The following is a 16785-nucleotide window of genomic DNA, read 5'->3' on the forward strand; positions in this document are numbered from 1 at the left end:
TCTGATTGGTGGAGGCACACTGAGAGGAGAGGAGGCTTCCATCTTGACTTAGAATCGGGATGCAGAAAAGGCTCCTGAAAAGAAAGCTGTTTAAGTACTTACCTAAGAAGAACAGGTATATTCTCCGCCAATTCTGGCGTGAGGAAACCTCCATCTTTGGACTTTTCAAAACGTGGCCATGGCTGACCATCTGCCCTTGAGAAAAAGTAGGTGTCCCCTACCCCTGGTTTTTATCCTTTTGCTATTATATGGGTCTTCTCTAAGCTAATAAGATGGCACCTCATCTAAAGCAATATTTTAATATTATAAGTGTTATTCTGCACATAAACTCCTATGTTAGAAACACGGTTTTTGCCTCTGTTGCTAGAGGATCTGACAAGGCCAGTTCTGTTTAGAGAAGCGTGTGTTTGCTGGGGGCAAGGGCCGTGACGGCTTCAGCTGGAAAGCACTGGCTGGCTTTTCTCGGCACCCACGCGCTCATGGCAACCCTCTAGGGACAATGCCACACAATCATGGAGTCTCCAATGACAGAGGAATGCAGCACACGGGTGCACAGGAAAGGGCTGTGGTACCCAGTGCTGCCTCCTTCCCAGGGCTGTGGTACCCAGTGCTGCCTCCTTCCCAGGGCTATGGTACCCCACGCTGCCTCCTTCCCAGCCAGGGCTGTGGTACCCCACGCTGCCTCCTTCCCAGGGCTGTAGATTTGACAGATGCCGTTCAGAGCGGAAACATCCAAGCCACCTCGGAGGTGGGAGAGGACTTTGGGCCAGATGTCGATGGTCACATGTAGGGAATTGTTTGTGGTTGGATTCTGCTTGAAAGCGGGTGCTGACGGTCTCATGAGACCTACTGTGACAAATTGTATAATAAAAATGTTAAAAATAGCATATTTATTCCCCGGAAAAGCAATTCCCACAATGCAGTGAGCTGGGAAAATTGCTGAAGCTTTTGGACACTGAGTGCTGATCCTGTGTCCTCAGACCCTACATTACCCAGAGGCCTTTTCACCTTAGGTTTTGTTTTCCTGAACTAGCCAAGCTCCAGCCAGCCCTTAAAAAAGACAAAACAAAGCAAAAACATGCCCCTCAACCCCAGCAAGTCGGCTTGTGTCTCTGAGGGAAAATTCCAAGCCCAAATGAAATGTACATATAGTAATATTTGAAGAAATTCATTATAACAAGCCAGTGTCTTTATTACAAAATTCTCTCCTGCAGGTACCACATCTAATGTAATAGAAATAGCACATGCCATTGGTAAAATATGAATCACGTGTTATTAGACTTTCCCAGTAGCCATACCAGAAAAAATAATCCAATGAGATCAATTATATTTAATACTTGATAGCCACCATCCCCCCAAAAAAATCTTAGTTTAACATGAAACCAATGTGAACATTGACATATTTTATGCTCTTGTTCTGGTATCAAGGGTTCAAAATTCACTTGTTATCTGAGTCTAGTGACAACTTGCTGTTGGCAGGCTGGGGCAGCAGGATGCTAAAACCCAGGGGATTGAGAAGCACCTGAGCAACAAACTGAGACACTATTCTTAAAAATGAAACTGTATTTTAAACCCTTAGAGCCAACCTCAATTAAACTAGCCCAGTTGCCTCGTGTGGCTGCTATTTTAGACATCATGACCATATCATCGTAACATTTGAATAAAATCGAGAAAGGATATATCTTCTAGCAAAAATAAAATCTGTAAATCTCTGCGGCTGGAGAGGTAGCCCCGTGTTTACAGTGCCCGCTGCGTGAGCGTGAGGACCCGAATCCCACTTGTCTAACTAAAGTCAGGCACGGCCTCTCGTGAGCCTGCAACCCCTGCCTGCGCTGCGGGGGATGAAGACAGGAGACCAGTGGGGCTTGCTGGCTATCGGCCCAGATGAAAATGCTCGCTTCAGGTTCAAGGAGATGCTCTACCTCAAAAGGGGAAGGTCGGGAGTGACAGCATGACCGGTGCCATCTGCTGGCCTCTGCACGCATACGTACATGCCCACCTGTCCATCTGTGTGCACATCTGGGGGACGGGGTCACAGGATGCGAGGGGCCTGGGGCTTGGGTGAGGATTCGGGAGGTGAGGGGGAAGTAGGGACAAGCCACAAATTCCTTGTGTGGCTGTGGCTGAGGGGAGCCGTGGTGGACATGGTGGTAACCTGGTGGCTTCATAGATTTCCAATACACCGAGTACCCTTGGCTCCTAGTGACACACGCCTGGAACACAGGATCCTCCAGGTGTCCTTAGCTGTCTGTTGCCGGGTCAAAGATGATTGTGGGTGTGTTTTCAAGAGGCCGAGTGGAGTGAGAGTAACGTTTAAAATTGGTGGACTCAGTTTGTCTTCCCTAACATGAGGAACAAAATGAGCAACAATCGTAACATTTTAACGGATACACCAAAAATTCATTAGTTTATATTAATGCAAATAAATAACTGAATGGAGAGATATATGGGTGGATCCGGAAAACACTGTCTCGAGGCAGAATAAATGCACTGAAAATAATAAATATGTAAGTAATAAAGACAGATGGTGCTGCTGGCAATCTCCGGCAGAAGTTACTGCAGAAGAAAGAACCAGGGGATGCTCAAATTAGTCACAAGTGGACAGAAGACAAGAGGTTATTTGCAGGATCTTATGTGACATTGAAGATTTATTAAGAAGGGAGCAATAGCCCAGCTATAAAGCGCAGCAGCCTGGCAGAACACCCTTTACCAAGAGATCAGAAGTTGGGGGCTGGAGAGATGGCTCAGAGGTTAAGAGCATTGCCTGCTCTTCCAAAGGTCCTGAGTTCAATTCCCAGCAACCACATGGTGGCTCACAACCATCTGTAATGGGGTCTGGTGCCCTCTTCTGGCCTGCGGTCATACACACAGACAGAATATTGTATACATAATAAATAAATAAATAAATATTTAAAAAAAAAGAGATCAGAAGTTGCTGTGGCTGACACTGAACACGCTGGATCTCCTGAGGTGATGCCAGGCACACGGACCAGTCCCTGTCAAAATGCCAACCGGATTAGAGGTCTCAGCTACTACGCATGTCTTCCCACACCAAAGAGCGTGTAAAGCTGATCTGTCGTGACCCTGGTGTCTGGAGGAGCGCTCTTGGCCCAGGACACGGTTGCAGTTGCGGTAAACACAATGCCAGGCTTCATAACTGTTGTGTCCGCGGTGCCAGAAATGCCAAGGTGGAGGAACCCCGACTTCAGTTTAACTGAGAAGAGACACCAGATAAACCCAAACTGGGGGGGCAGACTTACAGTATGGGGCAGCACTTCTCCAAAGTATGGCAGGAAAGGGAAGATGGAGGTATAGTGGTGGACGGTGATAGGTGCAATGCATGATGGGCTGGACCCGCTGGTGGAGAAGAGGGCGTGGCTTGGAGCTGTTGAGTGAGGTCCACGGAGCACGTGTTCAATTACTCTGTGTTTCATCCCTGACTTGGATCCTTACGCCATGAGTGTGATGGCGTTGGTGCTAACTCTTTAGAAAGCTGATGGACTCTACCCAGGATTGCTCTGTTACACACACACACACACACACACACACACACACACACACACAGAGTTTGTCTGTTGGGTTGGTTTTGTATGTGTGTCGGTGCACTTGTGTATATGTGAATGCGGAGGCTGGGGGTTGATGTTAGAGAACCCCCCCATCCCTCTTCCATCCTCATTCATTAGACGGCGTCTCCTGATCACACCCGGAGCTCACCAACGTGGATAGTTTTGCCAGCTAGCTCGTGCTGAGAATCTCCTACTTCCACCTTCCAAGGCTGGCAATTTCAGAATCATGGGCAGATGGCCATAGCCATCCTGGCATTTCCATGTGTTCTGGGGATTGAAATGGGATCCTTATGGTTATCTGGTAAGCACTCTGGTGACTGCACCATCGCTGGGGCCTCTGTGTTATTTTTGTAATTTTTAAAAAATAATATATTTAACATTCTGAAATTATTTCAAATGAAAATAGTTTAAAATATAAATATTTCAAAAATTGGAGAAAAAGATATAAAGACACGAAGGTATTGAGACAAGATAGTAAATACTAAAGATGGTCCAAGGAGATAAATTTTTGGGTAATTAAAGAACACTGAGACCAAAAAGAAAACAGAAAACAGCAGCAACAAAAAAAGATTTGAAAGTAATGTTGAAAAGGTATACCATCTGTCCTGACATTGTTGACCTGGACTGCCTACCAAGGTAGATTCTAGAAAACTACTTAGCCAAGAAGAGGAGGAAGAGAAGGAGGAGGAAGAGGAGGAGGAAAAGGAGCCGGAAGAGGAGGAGAAAGAAGAAGAGGATGAAAGAGGAGGAGGAAGGAAGAGGAGGAAGAGAAGGAGGAGGAAGAGGATGAAAGAGGAGGAGGAAGGAAGAGGAGGAAGAGGTAGCTACTTCAATGTACAGAAGGCAGGAGTGTTTGACTTCTAAGGAAATGAAAACCAGACTCTTATACTTTTGTTTTCCATGCCATGACAAACCCAGCATGGCTCTAGGGATGGAACTCACTGGGGGCAGTGAAGGAACGAAGAAAAGACAGACACACAGACACGTAGACAAGCTGGGATCTGGTAGACAGGGCTCTCTGATGGAGAGACCGCAGCACGGAGAAGCTCAGCTGTATTTACTGTTTGCAGCTGAACCCCACCCTGGGGATAAAGCCTTGCCGTTTTCTCATGGGTCCTCGTCATGGCTGTGCCCATGTCAGCAGCACACTGACACTCAGGACTTCCCTCGGGCATGCCTCTGCTCCCCCCAGTGCTGGCTCATGGTCCTAGACAGGTGTTATACTCCTGATGTACACCCCAACCTCGTTATCTCTCTGGACACTTAAGGCCTTCTGCAAGGAAACTGTAAAGGAATGTACTTGAGACCCTCAAGGAAGCAAGGGTGCAGCGAAGGTATCGTGTCTAACATAACCTCAAGCACAGAGGTCACAGACCACCACCCGGAGAGCGCAATTTCCAGGAGCCTCTTCTGAGTCACCCAGAAAACGAGCCCCACACTCAGACAGCCCCATGGCTACTGACGAACATCTGGTGAGCACAAAGGACGCCGTTCCTCAGAACTAAGACTGACGGCTGAGGGAAGGCCTGAGGCTGCGTCCTCTGAGGTCACATTGTACAACCACTTGGAAGAGAGCAAAGGAAGATGCTGTGGGTGGTGACTCCGTCCAGTGATCTCAGCATTCGGGATGCTGAGGCAGGAGGATGAGGCATTCAAGTCAAAGCCAGGCAAGACTGTGTCTCAAAAAAATGCGAGTAAGTAAGTAAAAGGAGCATTGTCTCCTGTGTCAGTCTTCACTTGGTAGGAAATGACATCGTTACCTTGGAAAGCAGTAAACGGCGCTGGAGACCGAGCACGCATCCTGCCCTGTGTGAACTCTCCCACTCTGTAAGGAAGCAGAGGGTGAGGATGTGTGTGTCTGTCAGCATGACAGTGTTCCAGGCAACAAACCTTGCAGTGTTAGCATCAAAGTTCTCTAAATGCATTGAGTGAATGGACCAGGGCCCAATCCTGTGTCTCTGGAGTCGGCTTCCAACAGGCAGACCAGAGACCGGAGGGTCAGGCCGGGCAGCAGTTAGGTGATAGGCATGAGGCTGTCTTGAGGCACGCTAAGGCATGTCTGGGGATGGGGATGAAGTACAGCTTCGTGACCTTGGAAGCTGACCTCATAACGCAGCCCTCCGTGCATTTATTTCGAGTGGTTCTCTGTAGTAGCATTTTATTTTACTACGAAATTAAAAAGGAAAGATGGTGGGGGAGGGGGAAACAAAGCAATCAAAACGCTGAGTAAATTTTTCCATAACTTCTCGGTTTGGAAAGACAGTCCTCGCAAGGGTCATTTGACAGAAGAAAACTCGCGTCTCCGGAACGCCGGGTTAAGTTTCCTCCAATTTGCGGTAACCTCTCATGAGCAGTGGGCTTATTTTTGAACAGCGAGTAAACAAAACAGTGATAAACTTGGTCCTTTGACCTCGCAGGAGTGGTGAGAAAACAGACTTGTGGGATTTCTCTTGCAAAGATGTTGCTTAACAGTATGTATCAGGGCAATAGATGCCTCTGAATTAGTCAGGCAGGCCGACAAGATGAGTGATTGCGTTATTTGTTCTGTCTAAGAATCCCTATCACCCCGGTGGGCGTGCTAAAGCTAGCACAGTCAATACCTGGAGATACGGCCTTGAAGGGAGACGAGTCTTACTTAATAAAGGCTGGTTTTAAAAAATTGAGGTGACTCCAGGTGACTATATCAGATGGAGAACACTGTACATTTTACCGTAAGTGTGTGGACAGCCGAAGCCAGATTGCAGGTCTGCTGGCTGTCCATAGGTGCAGAGTACTAAGGTCTTAATGAAGAATGCCCCCAAGTTTGTTTTCTGTGTTACGTTTCCTGTATTATCATGGCTTTGAATAACCTGGTGGCTAACAAGCTTTGTCAGCATTCTCTTCTCTAGATCCATTGCCAGGGTTACCAAGAGCTCCTCTGGCTTGGCGAACAGGCCTTTCCAATGTCTGTCTCAGACCAAATTCCTGATTCCCACCTCCACAAACTTTCCCCGCCCACAGTTTTCCCATCTCATGAATGGCTCCTTGTTCCTTCCGATGGCTTTGGTTGAGGTTGGGGAATCTTCCTTGATGGTGTCTGCTTTCCATACCACTGTGAGTGTCCTGAGCAGCACCAGGGTGTTCTGAAGGGACCCTCACGTCCTCCCTTCTGCCATCAGAGTACTGGAACAAGGGTCCCAAAGGAACTGAAAATTACCCCAGGAATCTCATGCGAGGAAAAGAAAGAAAGACGGAAGCCAGTTAGAGAAAAGTTGCCTGGAGAGAGAGCTCACTGGGGCCTTAACAACACCCAGACCAACTCGCGGGGAAAGCAGAGACCCCTAGTGCTGGGGCACAAGCTGACTGAGACTCCTTAACAAGGTACCTACCACTCTGCTCTGGCTCTCTACTCAAACCTAAACACCATGTCAGGACCTAAAGATGGACTCCGTGTGGGGTGGGGGACATGGGATCTCTTTCTCCCTCTTTCCAGGGGGGCCACGTTAAAAAGTTCCTTCTACTTTCCACTATTAATTTGACTCTTAATCAGTCCACTAGTCAAGAGTGGCCAAGCCTGACTGACTGATCTGTCAGAACACGGGGTCCGACCCAGTTGTTCCAGTGACGTCATGTCCCATCCGCAAGCCAAGCCTTTCGATTCTACTTTCAAAATACACTCAGCAATATGAGTTTCTTACGAAACACGCTGTACTCACACCGTTTCTTTCCTTCCTTTTCTTCCTTTCAGTCCTTGCTCTGTTTCTCCTGCTCCCTTTCAAAGCCATGGCCTCTTATTATTCAATTACTACTGGTGCATATGTATGTTAGTAGACACACCAGTGCAACCTACTGAGCCATTTATAGAATATTTTGAAAGCTTAGAGAAGGAATAGTACTAGATACATACAGCCCCCCAAAACTTAAATCAAAGTTGACACATATGACCCCCCCAAAAAAATTAAATCAAGGCTACGCAAAGTTTGTCACAAGCAAAATGATCAATACACAAATTTTAAATGTTCCTCACGGAAAGTATTTTTTACAGGACGAACTGCCAAACACTACCAGCCTTTTAAGGAGGAGCTAATTGTCTCTCCTCAGACTGTTTCCACAAAACGGGAGAGGCAGACAACGGAACTCACCCTGCAAAGTCAGGGGGTCCCCAGACACCAAATGAATAAGCACACGATGCAAAAGGGAGAATGGAAACCTGTTTCTCTGAAAGTAAACATGAAAATTCTCGCAAATTGTATTGAAGGACATGGTAAGAAGGTCACGCGACATAATCCAGGTAGATTTTATTCCAGGGATACAAGGTTGATTCAACGTTCGAAAATTTGCATATGTGATTACTCTCATTTATATGAGAGTTGAGGAGAGAAATTGCGTGATTGAATATGTGTCGAAAAGGCGTGGGGTAAAGCGCAGGAACTCAGCTACACCTCTCTCGACCACATCAGTGGAGGAAACTAAGGTATAGCCCTTCCCTGATACTAACACCCATGTTTACTCAGGGTCACTGAGAAACGGAATTAGCCTAGATGTTTGTCCATGGATAGGCATAAGCGTATTAAAAGTGTGCTACGTATGCGCGATGGAATTTTTATTAGGCCATAAAAAAATAAAATCATTGTGTTTTGCAGAATAATCGATATAATAAATAGGGATTGTTTCATTAAAGCAAATCAGTCTCAGAAAGAAAAATGTCTCAAAAAACCAAAAAAAAAAAAGACAAATAGTATGTATTCACTCATATGTGTATGAATATGTATATGTGTTTGTATGAGTGTATGTATTTGTGTATGTGTGTATATTTGTGTGTATGTGGTTTTTTTTTTGGGGGGGGGGGTTCGAGACAGGGTTTCTCTGTGGCTTTGGAGCCTGTCCTGGAACTAGCTCTGTAGACCAGGCTGGTCTCGAACTCACAGAGATCCGCCTGCCTCTGCCTCCCGAGTGCTGGGATTAAAGGCGTGCGCCACCATCGCCCGGCTTTATATGTGTTTTTATATGTGTGTACATATGTAAATGTGTTTGTGTGTATATAGGTGTATATAAATGTGTGTGCATTTGTGTATGTGCATGAATGCATGTTTGTATATGTGTGTGTGCATATGGATATGTGTGTATATGTATGTGTATGTATGCAGGCATGTATACAAAGAAAGATACAAAGAAAGAAACAAAAAGAAAGAGAAAAGAAAGTAAGAAAAATTGTAGCGGCACCTGTCTATAACCCTAGAGTTGAAGAGACCGAAGCAGAAAGATAGTCAGCGCAACATATGTCTACATATTGTATACTAGGACCCTGTCTTTATGAAAAATTAAAATGTGGATAATGGATCGAGGGTTTGGTGGCTAAGAGTGCTTGTTCTTGCAGAGAACCAAACTTGCAGGTTTGACTCCCATCACCCCCATGGTGGCTCCTGACCATCTTTAACTCCAGTTCTAAGAGATACAGCACCCTCTTCTGACCTGCACAGGCACCAGACATGAACACGGTACACATACAAACAGGCAGACTAACACATCCACACACATAAACTAAAAGAAACAGAATTGCACCTTCCTTCCCAGTGTTACTATTATTGCCACGCACCATCCCCAACCCCTCTTCTTGAATTAATTCTCTATTTGACACTTACCGCCCCTAAGGTACTTTCGGTGGACTGCCACTAATAACTAATAATTTATGATTTTCCCACATCCAGGACTGACTTAGGGTGTGCGTTTTGTTCATTGTTTTCTTCCAAGTGCGTGAACAATACCTAACAGTTGAGGGTTGTTAATTAGACACTTATTCAAAGGAGACCAAATGAAATTGAGTCATTTCATGCCAGGCAGGTCTCTACCTGACCCGAGGAACAAATTCAATAACGAAGTTGATTTCTCCTGATTAGGAGTGGGCAGTAAGATGTAGGATGAATCTGTTTCTTTTTGTCTTTTAGATGGACAATAGCGATGACACCCTCATTCAATCACCAGGCTCTGTAGGAATATGATAAATTAAATGTCAGAGAGTACAACGGGAATGGGCTCTGGCACTTCATGAAGAACATTCAGAACTGTATTGGCGACTGTGCTGGCTGCTTTGATGTCAACTTGACGCAAGCTAGAGGCATCTGAGAGGAGGGAACCTCAATTAAGAAAAGGCCTCCATAAGATGGGGCTGTAGGCAGCAGTAAGACATTTTCTTAAGCAGTGATGGATGGGGGAGGGCCCAGCCCATTGTGTGTGGTGCCATTCCTGGGCTGGTGGTCCTGGGTTCTATGAGAAAGCAGGGTGAACAAACCATGGAGAGCAAGTCAGTAAGCAGCCCTCCATGGCCTCTGCATCAGCTCCTGTCTCCAGGTTCCTGCCCTGTTTGAGTTCCTGTCCTGACTTCCTTCAATGTGGAAGAGTAAGTCAAATAAGCCCTTTGCTCTCCAATGTGCTTTTGGTCACGGTGTTTCATTGCAGAAGTAGAAATTCAGAAGTAGGACAGATAATTATCAGCTAGGTCTCAGCACCCTTGTTTGGAAGGAGAATGGCTCCATGCATTGATGGGAGTTAGTAGTTGTAGATAAAAACGGAATGTGGGGGGCTGGAGAGATGGCTCAGTGGTTAAGAGCATTGCTTGCTCTTCCAAAGGTCCTGAGTTCAATTCCCAGCAACCACATGGTGGCTCACAACCATCTGTAATGAGGTCTGGTGCCCTCTTCTGACCTGCAGACATACACACAGACAGAATATTGTATACATAATAAATAAATAAATATTTTAAAAAAAACGGAATGTGGAACCCCAAATAATGGAACCTTGTTGGGGGAGTGTCATATATCAATCTGTTGATTTCATTGGTTAAGCAATAAAGAAACTGCTTTGGCCCTGATAGGTTAAAACATAGGTGGGAGGAGTAAACAGAACAGAAGGCTGGGAGAAAGAAGCTGAGTCAGAGAGTCGCCATGGTTCTCCCACTCCAGACAGATGCAGGTTAAGATCATTCCTGGTAAGTCAGCTCGTGGGCTACACAGATTATCAGAAATGGGCTAGTCCAGGTGCGAGAGTTAGCCGAGAAAAGGCTAGATATAATGGGCCAAGCGGTGTTTAAAAGAATACAGTTTCCGTGTAATTATTTCGCGTAAAGCTAGCTGTGCGGGCGGCCAGGTGCCGGGGACGCAGCCCACCGCCTTTATTACAACAGAACCTCAAACAAGACGGCTCACTTGTCTCTCCCCTATGAGTGTGACAGTGGTGGTTCCAAGCAGGTGGAACACTCCGCGCCTTGGCGTCTTGGGATTCCGTTCTCACTCTGTAGCCATCTGATCCAGCAGCAATAGCAGTCCCTAGTTCAGCCATTAGCTGACTTTCCAGACAGAAGCAGGAGACGCAGAGGTCACCAGCCTCCGAGTTTCCCAAAAAAACATTTATCTCAACCATCACAGAAGCAAAAGGCCGTATACAAGCCGGGAAATATAAGGCTTATCAGTCGTCCCGTCAGCCCAGCTGACAATCTCATTATCATGGGCCAAAAGAGAAAAGTCAATATTTGAGGCCAAATCTTAGCTCCCACTGTTACTGATCAAACAGTAAACGCACGCGCACATCTTGACGTCTAGAGACTGATGAAATAGCCTGTTCCCCTCTTCTGCATTACGTCATCTCTTGATCGGTCCCTTGGAAGGAAACAAACGTCCTTGTCTTTCCACCTTCCCTGTTTCTGCTGTGCTGGTTTCCTCCCACGCTGACAAGTAAAGACCTCATCTCATCCCTCAGGTCCAAACAAACATCACGCATGGTACTCCTTCACTGGGGGCCATCCTTGGGCGGGTGTGTCATCAGGATTGGGGGTTCCTAGCACCAAAACCGTCTTGACAGCTTGTTTTCAAGGGGGGGGGGTTCCTTAGATCCCCTGAGTCCTTGTGGGTGCTCTGAGAAAACAAACAACATTTTGTCTGTATTCGTCCTTGTATCTGCAGTTCTCAGCCCTGTGTGGGAAACGATGCTCTTGACGTCGCTAGCACTGCCTTAAAATCAAGGCTTTTAAGACGAGAACTTCTTTTTTCCAATAAAATCTCATGACTGGTTTCACACACACAGAAGCGGAACAGCGTGTGGTTGGGTGTGTTCAGGGCGGGGCTTTTTGCGCGGTTCTCAGATACTGTGGATTAGGACAGGGATTGTCAGGCACGTGGGTAACTCAGCTATCTGCTGAGAGGCCCGGTTGCCTAGCAATTCCGCCTCAGCCGGGGCAGATTCTGCCAGAGCTGTTCCAGGAATCCACGGCTAAAAGAAACAGTTAAGGATTACACGTCAGGAAACCAATCCACAGGATTATAAATAAAACAACCCAATAAACCACCACAGGGCCAATGCTGGGGGCCCTAAGGGCAGAGTGGGCAGAATAGCCAAGGACCCTGGTTTCCCAGCATTCTCAGTCCTGCCCTGTAGCCCCGTGCCTTCCAAGCTACACTTTCTTGCCCAGTCTTTCTTCTAGTTTCTGTTTTTAACACTCTTTCTTTGCTTTGCCAAAAGTCCTCTCCTTTCTTTCTCTACACCTCTGTGAGCCTGCTTCTTGTTTATTATGTACTGATGGAAGTAATGTGGGCTGGGAATTTAGCTCGGTCGGGTGGATGCTTGCTGAGTGCGCATTCCACCCCCAGCACCACATAAGCTGGGTGTGGCCACTTAAGCCTAGAATCCCAGCACTTAGGAGCCGAATTTCAGGGTCATCCTCTGCTGTGTAGTAAACTTGAGGTCAGCTTGGACTGCCTGAGGCCTAGACTCAAACAAACAAACAAACACCAAACAAACAAAAAACACCAAACAACAAAAAAAACCAATGAAACTAATGTTGACTCCCATAGGACATCTGCTAAGGTTTGGAGATGTTTTTCACTGCTCCAGGTGAGGGCAGCGCGTGGCAGCTATTTCATAAGTGGAAAGTGACCTCTTAAAAATGGTGTCAAAAAGAGAGACTGTACCACAGAATTATCCTGAATGAATTCTCGCGTCTCGAAAAGTTTTATTAAGTACTGTAGTTGTATAATAATAAAAAAATTAAACGAGGCAGGAGTGGGAATGAGAGGAAGGCCTTTTTATAGGCAAAATAGAAGTCTTATTGGGTTTAGTTCCAAAAATAGAACCCCTAGGTACAGCTGTGTGACTATGGCTGAGCCCCCAGCCACGAGGCCCACAAAACCAGTGGGCTTCCACGCATGTTCTATGTTCATGTTAAACCTGCTATGGTGTCTGGATGGGAGAAGGTCTTTTGGCTTTTTTGATTCCTTTGAGGGCAATTTAATAGGGTTCATGTCTTCCTAATTTTAGTATCCCAAGCACCACGAGCTGTTTAATAACACGCAGGGCACTTATTCTCTCTGCTGAAGGGTGGAAGGGCCTAGCAAGTCACCTGCCGTGGCAGAGAGCATGCACAAAGTTTTTTGTAGGCTCTTCTCTTCTCACTCCCAAAGAAAGTGCAACCAAGAGAAGCATACGATTTTCCAGTGTTAGTATAAATTACATATAATGAATGTACTCTGATCCCAAAGTTCACGGCTCTTGATAATGTGACCTTCGATGTGGGCAGGCCTTACCCGTTTTAAAACCATTCTGACACGTGTGTTATCCCACGTGATTTCCCCTCATAGTAGGCATGGCTTTTGTACAAATTCAAAGGATGAATAACCAGAACTTTAAATTAATTTCTGCCCCTTGGCTAGTGAGAGAAGTTAAATCTCAGGCTTTCATTAACATAAAATTTTTCAACAGCTCCTCTTTTAGTTGGTAGGACCACAGGACACACCCTGGATGGGACACTAGACAAAACCCACTTTTCTGGGACGGGGCTTAGTTGTGGGCCTGGAGAGATGACTCAGTGGGTGATAGTGCTTGCCGTACAAGCAAGAGGACCCGAGTTCAACCCCCAAGCACCCAGGTAAGAGGGTGGGTGTGACCATGCAAGCACCTCAACCCCAATACTATAAGGAATGAACACAAGGGGACTGTTGGAGCTCGCTGCCCATCAGGCTAAGTCCGGGTTCACGGAGACCCTGTCTGAAGGGAATACGGTGGAGAGAGATGGGGCAGGACGCTTCTCTGTTCCCCCAGCTTCTGTGCATGCACACAGCAAGGCTTGTGCACCCACATGCCTGCACCACGCACACATTTGCACAATAAAAAAAAAGCTTTAGTTCCAAGTTAAAAATAAGTTTTATGGCGTTGAATGTATCTCATATCTTCAGAACTATGTGGTCATATTTCCATTGAGGGACGAATCTGAATGATTTCTGCGTATCTATTACAACTCCCTTTCTTCTGTAGATGAGAGGTGGGTGGCTTTTATGGGCACTTAAACAGGCATTATCAACACGAGAGGCTTTGGAGACTTTGGAAGGCCAGGCTCTGTCCAAGCAAAAGGAGCATATGTGTCTGCTAAAACTGCCCATTGACAGAGAGGACAGACAATCAAATTCTATATTACCATTTAATTCTGACCCACAGCACTTGGCTTTTTTCAGAAAAGTAGCAATCGGCTGTTAATTATATCGAAGTCGTGAGCTCTAGAGAGTTTTGAATATAGCAAAAATTTTGAATATAGCAAACATGTTGAATATAGCCAACATGTTGAATATAGCAAGCATTCAAGTTAGAGTTCTGTTGTACAAATGTGCAGTTCAGCTTTATGGTATTATTCTCAAAATATATGAAATAGGCCTTTTTTGGTAAATGGCGAAGATGGTTAAAGCCTTTGATTTATGTGGTTTGGGAGACAATGGTTAAGCACAAGGCAGACCTGCGAGGTTGGCTTTCGAGATGTGGCATTGGGAGAGGAATTGGAATTCTCTCCTGGGCCTGGGGGGTATTGGGAAATCTATGAACTTCCTGTAAGTACAGAAGAGGCCCGTCAGGAGTCACGCCTGGAAAACGTTTTCAAAGCGAAAAATATTTAGCTTTCCTATTTCAAGTGATTTGGTGAAACAAGGCTAAGCCATAGGCTAGAAATACACATCAGATTCTTTCACAGTGAGAGCGAATATCGGCACCTGTGTCTGTTTGTGGAACTGGGTCAAGACGCACCTTGAGGCCTTTCTTATGCTCTTGTCTCTCGATATCAGCTTGAAGCCAAGGCTGCCTGTGCCCTGGGACCAGCATAAAGTGGGGCTGGCAGCAAGAGGCATCAGCTTCCCAGGGACCCTCTGTCAGCTCGCTGCCGCCTTTTGTTTCATGAGTCCTAGTTCTCCACCTATGCCCTGTTTCTCTTCTGCATCTCCCTAGCATCCTTGGAAATCCCACCCCACCCCTCAGCTAAGGTCCCTCATACTGTTCTCTTTACTGTTTACTTTATTGCCAGCAGAAGCTGAAATCCTGGCCAGCTCTTGTCCTAGGCCTCTTGTTCTCATTAAACGCATGCCTGGCCACTGTCCACTCTCCTTCCTACTGAATTTGGGGTCTGCAACTATTAAAACCAGCTGTAGAATCATCGTTCCTTTTTTTTTTTTTTTTTTTTTGGATTTTTTCGAGACAGGGTTTCTCTGTAGCTTTTGGTTCCTGTCCTGGAACTAGCTCTTCTAGACCAGGCTGGCCTCGAACTCACAGAGATCCGCCTGCCTCTGCCTCCCAAGTGCTGGGATTAAAGGTGTGTGCCACCACTGCCTGGCCTGCAGAATCATTCTTATCCCGTAGGATCAGAATGGGAATTAGCAGGAAATTCAAAAGTTAATTAAAGCATAAAACCATGCAAACGGTAGGTGCACATTCTAAGCACTTTATTTCAAATAAAGACATTTGAATACCTATTTATTTACCGGTCTTTTGAGGAAGAGCAGATTCTCTTTGGAGACATGAGTACGTTTTTCACGTGCTACACCTGATTTCTTTTGGAAGAGTACGGTAGAGGATTCTTAATCTAAATTTTGTATTTCTTTTTTTAAAAAATATCTGTTTTTTGTTTTACATGTATGAGTGTTGTCCTGCCTGTATGTATGTGTACCATGTAGAGGCAGTGCCTGCGGAGACCTGAGGCCAACTCTGTGAAGTTGATCCTTCCTTCTGCTATTTGGGTCCTGGGGATTGAACTCAGGGCACCAGGTTTGTGTGGCGAACACCTTTATCCCTGGCCTATCTTGATGGCCCCTTTTCCCTCTAAATGATTGTCTGACGATCTGGAAGTGTGGCTCACTAGGAGAGTACTTGCCTACAATGCTCCGAACACTGGATTCAGTCCCTTGAACTCACAGAGATCTGCCTGTCTCTGCCTCCTGAATGCCGGACAAAAAACATGTGCTACAACCACCCAGCCTAATTGAATTTTGCTTTAAATCAAGCTCTCGCCACATCGCTGTGGACGGGCTAGAATCCACTATGTAGATGAGGCTGGTCTCATATTTTCGGTTCTCTCTTCCTTTGTCACCTAAGTGCTTGGATTAAAGGTATGTGCTGCTACTATTGGCTTCCTTTGGACTTTTGTTTTGAATCCGGGCCTCGCTAACTTGCGCAGGCCTCTACCTTCTAGAAGACACAGTCTCAGACTGTGGAGTATGTGTAATGACAGACCTGAACTCTCCAATTAAGCCTTTGCTCCTGCATACCACCTGAGCTTTGTTCTCAAGCTAACTGGGGAAGCGTGTTCATTATTTTCTGTTGCTATGATAAAGCTCCAGGACAACAGCAACTTGCGGAAGAAAGAGTTCATTTGGCTTACAGTTCTGGGCAGGGGGGATTCGTAATATTGGGGAAGAGCATGGCCTCAGACCTGGGACAGGACGCTGGCTGATCGCAGGAGAGTCGAGAGAGAAAACCGGGAGTGGAGCGGGACCTTAAACTCTCCAAAGCCTGCCACAGTGAAGGGCTTTCTCCAGCAGGATTCCACCCTACAAAAATCATAACTTTCCTCAACAACCCCCTAAGCAGCTCCACCTCCTGGGACCAAGTGTCTCAAACCCACATACATACACACACAAACGCACAAACCTACGGGAGGCATTTACCATTCAAATCAGCACAGCGCAAAACCTGTGTGTAGCTTAACTTAACAGCTGTTCCCCTTTTCCTGGCCCTCTCATCAGCGCCCAGCAAAGAGGACCAGGCCTTCCCTTTGTTTCTTGAAATCCTCTCCTACCAGCTACACTTCCTTACGCTCCTTTGTGATTGTTTTGCATCCCTCCAGCTCTGAAACATTGGGAGACTTCCCTCTGCCTCTTTGGGGTCTCTGTCATATGCAGTGGGGATCCTAAAAATACGACCCTGAAGGGTTAGATCTGCC

This window comes from Microtus oregoni, unplaced genomic scaffold (assembly GCF_018167655.1).
Source record: "Microtus oregoni isolate MIOR12 unplaced genomic scaffold, Mior012 000087F_ref0000451, whole genome shotgun sequence".
Classification (NCBI taxonomy): Eukaryota; Metazoa; Chordata; class Mammalia; order Rodentia; family Cricetidae; genus Microtus; species Microtus oregoni.